General features: G+C 46.8%; 1 pseudogene; it reads right to left on the bottom strand.

The window, feature by feature from the left end:
• Window positions 1-11,239: 11,239 nt before the first annotated feature.
• Window positions 11,240-12,299, bottom strand: LOC136492525 (peroxidase 2-like; annotated as a pseudogene).
• Between the last annotated feature and the right edge of the window lie 306 nt (window positions 12,300-12,605).

Raw genomic sequence — 12,605 nt, 5'->3', positions numbered from 1 at the left:
CTAACCTAGATACGAAGTTAATTTAAATGGTTTGAGAGTTGTGAGAGACAAGTTGACTAATTTTGGAGTTGGAGGTGAAAACTTAAGTCCCGTGATAGTCAAATTGGACCTTTTCGTCATAGTAATTTGATAGGCTTTTCGTGTCCGTTTTGGAATATTGGGCCTTTGGCCTCCCTAGCTAGGTAGCCCAAAGATTGTATCCTCATGGTACCTCGCTTGGTCTTTTGGCACAAAATGGATGCAGTACTCAGGAAAGGCCCACATAGGGAGGTAATTGAATGTATCACTATGGGATACTGTGTATTTACCGAGTGTGAGTAACACTCGACAAATAGTGCTACACACTCGGCAAACTCTTTACCGAGTGCCACACTCGGTAAATTGGACTCGGCAAACAACGACTCGGTGAAGTTATTTTACCGAGTGTCTAATATCGGAACACTCGGAGAAGATAGTTACCGAGTGCTACAATGACACTCGGTAAATAATTATGACTTGACGGTCGTCAGCCTCCAAACTAACCGTTAACGGCGACGTTTACCGAGTGTCACTAGCAGCACTCGGTAAATAAATTAGCATTTCGTGATTAAAACAATTCCGCAAATAAATTTTTTGAATAATGTTTACCGAGTGTAGCTCCTAACACTCGGTAAAATAATAACCATTTTCGTGATTAAAACAATTCCGCAAATAGTCTTCAGGAATAATGTTTACCGAGTGTTCCCACTCGGTAAAAAGTAGTCAAATATTTCCGAGTGAGAAAGCGGCACTCAGTAAAAAATGGCACCCTCGGCAAAATTCACAGAATCAGAACCAATTTGGTTCTGTTCGCTGTTTTACCGAGTGCTACACTCGGTAAAACTGACAGAATCTCTGTTTTACCGAGTGTAGCACTCGGTAAAATATGTCCACAGAATTTTTTTTGTTTGTTTCAGTGCATATCCAGTCACAATAAGCAACAAAATCACAGAAAATTATAATAACATGACAGATATGCAATATATATCACATATACGTCCACAAATGTCACATTCACTCACAATAACAAACATATGTCGACAAGCACCACGCAAAGTCCACAAACACCATCAACATATGTCCAAAGTCCACAAAGTTCAACCAAGTCCACAGTTCAACATACAAAACTATCAAACAAGGTCGGATGGCCTGTCACATGGTCGGAGGCCTGCGGAGAAACGGAGTCAAGTCCAGGTCTTGATCACCCTGCATATCGTTGTTCGATCCAGCTGTAGAAGGTCCCTAGAATGAGATTGCACATGTGAGTTATCTGGATCAAAGCAAATTCTAAGGTCTAAGCTATGGTAGGTCAAACTAAGGTATAAGTCGAAGGTAGCTCTATATGACACGAAAGTGAAGAGTGCATCTAAGTGACTCACAGGAGTGCCGTCGCGCGGAGGTGGAGGCACCAACGGTATCATCGGCGGCGGCGGAGGCGGTGGAGGCTGGCCCATGCTCTGAGAAAAACAGGCCATGTACTCGTACCAGTCCTTGTGCGCCTGCTGGAAGGCCTCAAGCTGGGTCTGCACTCGCGCCCTCTCCTGTGCCAACTCGGCCTGGTGCGATAGCTCGAGGGCCTGAAGCTGGCTCTGTGAGGCCTGCTGTGACTCCTGCAGGGCTTCAATCTGGGCCTACAATTATTTATCACATAGTTAGAATGCAAATAAAGAACGAGTAGAAAATGAATGGACAACGAATGCAACAGAACTAACCTAGAGTGCTACCACCTGGGGCTGTGAGCGTGGACGTATGGCCGGACTCGAACTCGTGCTCCGGGCTCTAATCTGGGTGAGTGTCTGAGTGTTGGCCGTGTCTATGGTGCTGTTGCCCATATAGTACCGCCCGTGTGGCTTACCTGGTCCCAACCTCATGACGATGTCACCCTCGAGGTCAGCGGTGCTTGGATCAAATTCTGACCCATGGATCTCTCTCGCCATCGCCGTGTACTCGCTGAGGCGCCTATGCACGCTCGAGTTGCTGTATGCCTCGGACGGGTCCTCCGGGTTGTAGACGAGGTCGGGGTCCTTTGCCTTGCCCTTGTGTGCCAAGGCATATGCCTTGAACGAGGCGCACTCCTGGCCGGGGTGGAACCGTGTCTGCAGGAAGAAGCACAACAATAAGATATTATGCATTCAGAAGTTAGCATAGCAACAACGAAATGAAATCCGCGTACATATCTGGCTGCATATTCCTTGAGGGTAGTGGGGCCTTGTTTGTGCGAGGAACCCTGCATCATCGCACGGCAGCGTGAGCGTACGGCGTGATATTGCTCGTACTCCTCACTCAACCACTTGTCCACAATGGCCTCCCAGCAGTTGTCTATCCCTGCACACCAAGCAGGAGGCACCTGCATATACACGAGCACATGACAAATCATAAATCAATTTCAGTGCAATTAATCGCAGACGATGTAATCTCATGTTTACCGTCAAGTATTGCTCCTTAGTCAGGGGCAGGTGCACTGCCTGCGCACTGGTGACTCTGTGTCCTCTGCGGCCATGGTAAATTCTTCTGCACAGGAGCTTTGTCTCGTAGAAGAGGTCCTGCACTCGGTGAACACAGACTCTGTTCACCACATCATCCGCGTCCTCCCTACGTACTCCCTCCGCTAAGGTGTAGTAATCCTACAAGCAAATACAGTCAGTAATATACAATTAATGTGATGTTATTATTAGCATAGTGCGATGAACACGTACCTACAGCTCTTTCATCACCCGGTCGGCCTTGCTGTTATAACACCTGCCAGCTCGATCAGTCTGATCGCTGGCGGCGTGCCAGTGGGACCACTTCATGGCGGGCTGCACAACACCATCGATCCTCACCATCCCAGGGTAGTTTGCCTTGCACAGAAGACCCAGGATCCCGTTTACTCGGCGAGAGTAACTCCCTGGGATCACCATTTCCCAATCCCTCCACAAAGTTATTGAGATTGAATATTAGTTTCTGTTATAACTTAAAAACCTGTGAAGTAGTGTTAACATGCAAAAATTACTTACTTAGTTCCGGAGGGTCGAATCACTGACCCTCTCTGTATGGGTAAGTCTGGGAGGCGCGACGACCCTCGCAGCCAAACCGTAGGCACCCCATTTTCCTCTGCCAGCAAGTCGGCATCCTCCTCGCGCTCAGCTCGCTCGGCCTCATCCCTCCTCCGTGCCTCCTCCACCGCCTCCGCTATCTCCTCCCTGGTCTCCTCCTCCTCCTCATCCTCCTCCGTGGCCGCTACGAACTCGTCGTCGTCGTCCTGTGGAGGAGGTGTCGGCTCTCGACGCCCTCGTCGTCGCCGTCCTCCTCCTCCACCCTGGGCTCCTCCTCCACCCTGGGCTCCACCTCCACCCTGGGCTCCACCTCCCTAGGCACGCCCTCATCGTCATCGTCCTCCTCCTCCCTAGGCATGCCCTCCACCCTCAGTCTGTGCACGCCCTCGTCCTCCACCTTGGCTGGACCCCTCGCCACTAGCCAGTAAGGTCATAACCGACCTAATCTTCCTGATTCCACCGCCCACCATCAATCACCTACAACAAAAGGAATAAACTATCAGTACGCATATACAAAAGTAAATGTATCATACATGTATAAAAGAGATGCAAAATAAGTAAATGTATCATACATGTATAAAAGAGATGCAAAATAAGTACATGTATCATACATGTATAAAAGAGATGCAAAATAAGTAAATGTATCATACATGTATAAAATTGCCATAAGTACTACAGATCTTACATGTACTAGAAATAATCATCAAGATCATCGATAGGTGGGCCAAAAATCTCATCATCGCTATTGTCAACGTAATTATGATCGTCTCTCAAAGTCTCATCACTAGCGACACTGCCTGAATGGTGTTGCTCAAGTAATAACAAGTCCTTCGCGTTGTGAACCTCCTCTCCATCATTCCCGTCAACAATGACCGTATCATTGTCTACTTCCATTGCGAGATCTACATCTAAGACAATCTCAAAACTCCCTTCTAATCCTTCTTCTTGAAAGAACTCTCCGTCATATGTGTTTGCATCGATGTTATAATCATCATCGTTTGGGACGGGTACTTTACCATGCGGCGATACCTTGTACACAACATCATACGCCTTAAGACGGTCTTTGGTTTGGCACAGGTATGAGAGATAATAAACTTGCGTGGCCTGTTGGGCCACAATGTACACGTCGTCTCCTAGCAAGACGGATGACTTTAGAACTTCGACTAACCCAAGCTCAGGGGTCTTTATCACTTCTTTGGGATCAAACCAATGGCATTTGAATATGACAGGACGAAGAGGTACACAACCAGGAAATTTGAGTTTGTATATTTCTTCAATTATTCCATAGTAGTCCAACCCATCTGTGCCTAGCGTGAAAACACCGGTATTTGTGGTTCTTCGATTCGGCCGACTCTGCTCGTGCCGAGTTGTGTGAAAGCGATATCCATTGACATCGTACACAGAGAATGACTTGACCCTAAATTCAAATCCATTGGCAACTTGCCTCAACTCGGCACTCATAGACACGTCAGTTTTGGCCTGCTAGTTCAAGTAGGATGATTCGTTATATATTTGTCGAGTTGAGAGTTAAGTACAAACAACCAATGAAATTGAACAGTACCTCCTCCTTGAACCAACAAATAAAAGTGGGATTTCGTTCTCCCGCGCCATGTCTTAGAAGGGTTTCAACTTCCGCTTTGGTGGGTTCCCTCCGTGATGGACGATGGTAGAGGAGAACAAATTTGCTGTAACGGCCGTTAACAAGAGGGTTAGATGGGTGCATGCGAAATATTGACAAGAAAAGAAACAAGTTTGTGTAAAACTTACGCAATGTACGGGCCAACCTCTTCAAGGTTCTGCAACACATACAGCTGGATAGAGCGCCACTCTTCTAGGCTCAACATCTTCAAGGTAGGTTCACTTGCACTTCCGAGTTGCCCTCGGAAAAGGCTGAGGGTCGACTGATTGTCGGCAGCATTGTAACGAGGGGGTGGATTATGCATGTTAGGAAGGTTGTCGGCATAGTATCTTGTTGTGAAGTATGACACCTCCTCCACAATGGATGCCTCTGCACAGGAAGCTTCAATTTTGCATTTATTTTTGCATTTTGTTCTAAGAACCTTTAGGCATCGCTCAATTGGATAGCACCAACGGGCATGCACAGGGCCCCCCATTTTTGCCTCATATGGTAGGTGCAAGAGCAAATGTTGCATCAGATTGAAGAAGCCGGGGGGAAAGATCTTCTCCAACTTGCAGAGCAACACCGGGGCCATTCTTTCCATTTCTTCAATCTCGGTCTGAGATATCTCCTTAGCACATAGCTTGTGGAAGAACATGCTCAACTCTGCCATCACTCGCCAGATGTGATCAGAGAAATAGCCACGAACCATCACCGGAAGAAGGCGTTCAATCCATATGTGGTAATCATGACTCTTGAGCCCTGTGATTCGCATGGTACTTAAGTTCACACCCCTCCTCCAATTTGCTGCATACCCGTCAGGGAACATCAACGATTGGAACCATTGAAGAACTTCTTTCTTTTGGGCCCTCATTAGGACGAAGTCGGCCTTAGGCTTCTTCCATGACTTCCCGCGTAAGGGAGGCAACATGTTTAGCTTTGGTCTATCGCACAGCGTTGCTTGATCCAATCTAGCCTTGACATTGTCCTTTGACTTTTCCCAGTCCATGATTGTGTGAAGGACCGCCTCGACGAAATTCTTTTCAGTGTGCATTACATCAATGTTATGTGGAAGAAGGAGGTCCTTAAAGTAAGGAAGCTTCCACAAGCACGACTTGTGTGTCTAGGCATGCTCTTTTCCATATCCCACGAAGCCCCCCTTTTCATTGTCGACCACAAGACCATCTAACATCTCAAGAACCTGGGCACCTGTCATCATTTCCGGTGTAGAGTCTTCCACTGTGACACCTTTTCGAAAGTTCTTCTTGTCTCTCCTGAATGGGTGGTCAAGAGGGAGGAATTGTCGATGTTTGTCAAACGAAGAAAACTTGCCCCCCTTCTCCAACCGAAAGAACTCCACAGCTGACTTGCATATCGGGCATGGCATCTTCGTGTGAACACACCAGCCACAAAATAACCCATAAGCCAGGAAGTCATGCATGGAATAATGGTACCAAATATGCATTCTAAAGTTTGTCTTTGTGAATCGGTCGTATGTCACTACCCCTTCGTCCCATGCACGGACCAAATCGTCTATCAAAGGCTCCATGTACACACTCATATTAGCCCCCGGGTGTCCTGGAATTATAAGTGACAAGAAAATATTTTGCCGTCGAAAGGCGACGCCAGGTGGGAGGTTGAGAGGGATGATGAATACGGGCCAACATGTGTATGGTGAAGAACCCATTCCATAAGGATTGAATCCATCAGTTGCCAGTGCAATGCGTACATTACGAGCCTCGTTAGCTTTGTCGGTATGCTTCCGATCGAAGCTTTTCCATGATTCACCATCAGACGGATGTATCATCTTGTCAGTGTATCGGCGTCCAGTTTTGTGCCACGTCATCTGTTTTGCGGATTCCTCGCTCATGAAAAGCCGTTGGATCCTCGGTATGAAAGGAAGGTACCTCAGGATCTTTGCGCCGACTTTTGTTTGCGTCTTCCGACCATCACCAGATTCTAACTCAATGTACCTAGATGCCTTACACTTCGGACAGTACTTATCGTCAGCATGTTCTCCCCTGAATAAGATGCATCCGTTCGGACAAGCATGTATCTGCTCGTACGACATCTTGAGTGCACGAAGGATTTTATTTGACTCATACGTGTTCTTTGGCAGAACGTGATCATCCGGAAGTAGGGTGCCAACTACTGTCAACAGTTGATCGAAGGATTCTCTACTCCAGCTAAACTAGGACTTCACAGCCATTAGACGTGCAATGGCATCCAGTTTAGAAACATTGGTGCGCCCGTGAAGGGGTTGTTGTGCCGCATCCAACATGGCGTAAAACGCCTTTGCAGTTTGCTCTGGCTTCTGCTCTGCACTTCCTTCATCGAAAGCCATGTCATGGTCATTTAACATTTCTGCCACCCTGGCTTTAGAATCAAACTCCTCGATCCATTGTCTCATGACCTCTTCTCTCGCACGATGGCGTTCACCATGCATGGTCCACCGGGTATAGTTCTCTACAAATCCATTGTTGACAAGATCTTTACTCATCTCCTCATATGTTTTCATTGCCTTGTTCTTACACTTCCTACAGGGACACCAGGCATGTCGCCGTCCGTTTGCAAATGTCTTCGTCATGAAATCATTGGCCTTCTCAATCCATTCATTTGTGTATTGACCCCTCTTCTGATAGCCCGTGTACATCCACTGACGGTCATCCATCCTAACATATAGACGATATTGCAGTTTAGAGCAATAGAGTAGTAGTGCTAGAGAAAAACCATATGAGATGATAAAGAGACATTCATGTTCTTGGTCGATTCACATAGAAGATGTTTGCTAGATTGGATGATGAGATTTTACCTAAGGTTGAAAGGCCGCTATGTCACTTGTAGATGGAGGAATACATGGAACCAATTCTTTTGTAGCCACAACCATCACTAGCAAGATTTGTTCAAAAAGATTTGTACGGTATATATTATTTCTCTCCTTGCTTCACAACCATCAAGGCTATTGTGCAGGCATCACTATCAAAAAGATTTGTTCATATGGTCTCGTAGCCCATCATTTTTGTTCAAAAAGATTTGTACAGTATATATTATTTCTCCTTGCTTCACAACCAGATAATGGTGGGGGTTCCTTTTCTCAAATTGTTTCCTTGACTTTCCAAGTTTTTTTTTGCCTCCTGATCACCTATAATTTCCAAGCTTATAACAAGGTGTGGGTACATTGGTCACTGGGATTTTAGGTGAAAGGCCTTCCAAGTTTTCAAGTACCATATTGCAGACAGAGCTAACTTGTATATATCGGACACAAATACAAGCTCAAAGTATTGATTGCTGTATAACAAACAATTGTCTACAGATAAATAGAATGAGATGGTTCTTCCATAACACTTCTAGCAACTGGTATTGACAAGCAAGCTATGATCAGTCCGAAGCATCGTTTTTACAATATGGCAACTACTGTTCAGCAGCATATATTGGAATATTTATCCGAAAACTAGACATGTCATGCAATCCAGTTGGAAGCTTTTGTGGCTAACACAGTACAGGTTTCAGTTCCGAGCTTTCAGCCAAGCATTGTTGGTTAACTATCTGGAAGTTACATTTAGCTTATTACTTTAGCATTCAGCAAAAAACAACTAATGCAGGAAAGAACAGACAATAAATATACAGCAAGCACTCACTCGCTATTATAACCTGAAACCTATGACCTGAATACAAACCGACATTGGTAGCAGAGTCAGACTACAAAAACAGAGTTCATTGCAATTCTGGGAACACCATAGATAGCATTTCATACTGACTTGAATGCAAACCAGCATAGTCCGGGAAACTTAGAAAACTACATTAATTAGGATAACTGGCTACTGGCATATATGTAACCTAGTACATGATGTCTCAGCTTCCTTGCAGTATTAATTGGACAAAAAGTCTAAGAAGCAGGGGACAAAAGGAGTAACACGGCTACACTCATGCTCAAGAGTGCCGAGAGCGCACACCTCTTTACTGTCCATGTCATATGAGATGAGTTGCCAGTTCCAATATTGAACAATGAACACCAAATTTCTGTCTGGATGAATGGCAACTACGCTGTACTCAGTGCCGGATTCGCCAAGCTTCCCGAACAAATGCATATAGTCATAACTCGAAAAAAGGAAAATATGGTGACTTAGGGCATTTACCGGTGGCGGCGGCGGTGGAGGACCGCCCGGTGGCGGCGGTGGTGGAGGGGAGGAGGCGGCCGCGGCGGCGGCAGTCCCGCGGTGGCGGCGGGTGGCCGCCCTCCCCCGGTGGCAGCGGCTGTGGGGGACCGCCCGGTGGCGGCGGTGGTGGAGGGGAGGAGGCAGCCGCGGCGGTGGGGAGGCGCTGGCGACGGCGTGGAGGGGAGGAGGCGGCCGCTGCTGCTGGGGCCCACCCCACCCCACCTCGCGGGAACGGGAGCGAAGGAGGGAGCACGGGGCGGCGTCGGCGGAGGGGATCGTCGTCCGGTGCGCCGGTGCCGCTGTCTCTCTCTCTCCGTCTCTCCGGTAGCGGCGGCTGTGGGGGACCGCCCGATGGCGGCGGTGGTGGAGGGGAGGAGGCGGACGCGGCGGTGTGTGTGTGTGTCTGTGCACGATTTGAGGGAGGAATGGCTTAGTGTTGAATGCTTCTGTTTACCGAGTGCCTAGATGTACGGTACTCGGTAAACTCAAGCACCGCAGCCTAATGACATGTGGGCCTGGTACATGTTTACCGAATGCCCAGATCTACGGCACTCGGTAAACAGAAGCATGGCAGCCCACTGTGCTAGACAGGTGGGCCGTGGCTAACCTTTACCGAGTGTTTGAGGTCACACTCGGTAAAAGTATCCATTATTTCATGCAAAACAAAAAAGAAAAAAATACCAATTTAATCCTAAAATTCACCAAACTTTCACATGAACTATTTCATGTCATCTATTTACTATCTAAAAAATTCCAAGTTCAAATCATAATGTTGAATTTCACTCTTAATAGAAATTCTACTCGTCAATGTGAATGTTTAACGTCTTTTTGGGAGATGTACCGGTTCGGCAGCGACGAATGTAAAAATACTTCCGAAACGTTATGAAAATTTTTCTATAACATAGATGTATGCTTCAATGTTAATTCTTCCAATCTCGTGAGTTATCGAGTTCGATTTTAATTATTACAATTAAATTTACACGATATGTACCTAATTTTCATAAAGAATGAAAAGTTTGTGAAATATAGTAAATAAATCGAAATAAACACCATATTTTGGAATGGAGTACTAAATATCATATGTGGATAGAGGAAAAAGAATGAAGGAAAAACAAGAAATTTGGTTGAATTTTACCGAGTGCTGCGCCAATACACTCGGTAAAAGATAGTGTTTACCGAGTGTTGTGCACTTACACTCGGTAAAACTTTACGCTTAATGGGCGGAGCTGTTGTTACCGTGATATTTGTCGAGTGTATGCTCATAACACTCGGTAAACATGTCATGCCGTGACGCCGTTTGGCCCACGGTTGCTATCCTAGGTGACGTGGCACCTCAATACCGAGTGGCTGTTTTTACCGAGTGTGCCCGTTCGGTAAACTTGTAGTTTTCCCGAGTGTCTTAATTTACCGAGTGTGCTGACTCGGTAAAGCGGTCCACTACCGGGTGTTTATGTTTTTCGAGTGTTGGCACTCGGTAAATAATGTTTTCCGAGTGCCCCGACTTTTGACACTCGGTAATTGTCGGGGCACTCGGTAACTACATAGTCTCTGGTAGTGTATATTGGTCTTTTCGTATATGCATTCAATTCTTTCCATAATAGTTTATGATACTTCGACCTAGATTTTAGGTACATTTTAGTTTTCTTATATAGAAATCGTAGGTGGATAATTTATACATAAAATAAAGGGTTATTTTGTATTAACTTTTTATAATGATAGATATTAAATTAGGTGGTTGTTTTAAATTATCCTTCATCATGAGAGGTAAGTAATTTTGATACAAATTTAAAGGATTGTTTTAATTATATTTTTATAATAACATATGTGGCAATTTATATGTAAATTTAGGAGTTTATTTTTTTCATGAGGGCAAAGGTGGGTATAAAATAAAATAGATCCAACGGGTATTAGTGGCGATGATGATTGGAGGAGTCTACTAACTTAAAGGCAAGATGCTTTTGTTTTTTAGAATCTCGTGAGGATTAATGTTATAAGATATATTAATCATAATGCAGTTTAACTTGATATAACTATCTTAATTTATATGGTGAAGAGAAACCACAATGCAACAAGAGGGTGTGGTAAGGTTGGAGCATAATCGATACTTCTTCTGTTCTAAATTATAACATTTTAGTCTTTCTAACAATTTTTACGTACTATATATTTAGACCTAGCTTATATCTAGATGTGTATCTAGAAAATGCAAAACAGTCTTATAATTTGGAACGAAGACACAGTAATATAAGTTGGTTGTAGTTGTAACAGCGGAGACGTGGGTACGTAAACTTTGCAAGCAGTCACCAACCTAAGCACGATAACACTCGTAGGAGTACACGTCATCACAGATATGACTGGCACAGTATAATATTCGACGCCGACGATGGCGAGTACAGCAGGATAATAATAGATGTTCAACGGGCAGACGCCGCGAAGCCCTCGGCATCGACGTCCTCAACGCGTGCAGCGTCGACGTCAAGGATGCTCATGTGGGCGTTGGTCCTGAAGCAGCTGCGGCGGCGGATCTCGCCGACGTTCCCGGGGGGCTTCCTGGGCACCTTGCTGAGCTTGACCATGGAGCTGGCGAACTGGGCGAAGAAGGCGTCCTTGCTCCCCGCGAAGCGCCTGACGATGGGCGCCGTGGTGGGGTCCCTGATGAGCGCCATGTTGTTGAGCTAATCCCGTGCACGTTCTTGCATTAGCATTCATGCATGTAATTCAGTTGTAGTGCATGTTTGTTTTACCAATTTTTTAGCTAGCTGCATGTGTCCTAGCGGTGTACAAGCCAGAACCGTGCTGCGTTCACGGTGCGGCCAGTAGTGATCACCACCATGTCGCGCATGAAGAGCGTTCCCGTGCCTTAGGCGGGCACGATGCAGCGTGAGCGCGCATGGCGGGGCGATCGTGGGTCCTTGGACCATGTAAACACCGAGAATAAAAGGGAACGAAAACAACCAGAAAAGCTGCAACGATTGGCAGCGCCATTTCCTCGTGTTCGGTTGAGATCCACACAATTCGCGTGCGTGAGAGAGAGCGCGACGTCGTGTGTTCCAGAGCGAGTCTTGCGTCGTTGCCGATCCTCGTCGAGCTGCAATTCCGGCAGCCGGCGACAACACATGTCGGACGTGAGGTTCTTGTAGTAGACGTTGTCTAAGGCGTCGGGCGTGACGAAGTCCAGCTGCTGCTGCCGGTTGGGGCGTCCCTGTCGCAGTCGGCCTTGAGCTGCCTGGCGAAGTCGTCCTCCTGGCTGGCGGAGGGGCTCCGCGGCGAGCGCGATCTCCCTCCGGAGCGCGGCCCGCACGGCGGTGCGCGCGATGCCGTCCAGCTGCGGGCACGACGCGGCGTGGAAGTCCACGGAGAGGTCGTTGCTGCCGCCCTGCACGGCCACTGCTGGGGTGGGGAGAGCACAGCGAGGGCCGAGAGCAGCAGCAGCAGCATGGCCATCCTAGGGCTGCTGCTTCGCGCCATCTTACTACACTATTGTAGGCTGTAGCTCCACTCCACGGCTCCACCTAGAGGCAGCAGGGTAGAGGGCTTGTAGTTTCGTTACGACAAGGGGTAGAGGATCGGACTCTGCACATGCATGATAGCCTTGCTCACAAAGGCAACTGATGCTCGCAGTCGAGTCGCAGCTCGCTCCATGCACGGCCCAGGACCAGGAGGAATGGCCGGGGAAGAAAGCCAATGAATGAATTCACGTACTACAAGAAATATGGCGGTTTGTAGGTGACAGATTTAGAAACCATCATGGATCAGGATGGGCTCATGTGGATATCCATA

This window comes from Miscanthus floridulus, chromosome 11 (genome assembly GCF_019320115.1).
Source record: "Miscanthus floridulus cultivar M001 chromosome 11, ASM1932011v1, whole genome shotgun sequence".
Taxonomy (NCBI): domain Eukaryota; kingdom Viridiplantae; phylum Streptophyta; class Magnoliopsida; order Poales; family Poaceae; genus Miscanthus; species Miscanthus floridulus.
Note: the sequence above shows the minus strand (reverse complement) of the source record. Positions and strands in the feature narration are given on the sequence as shown.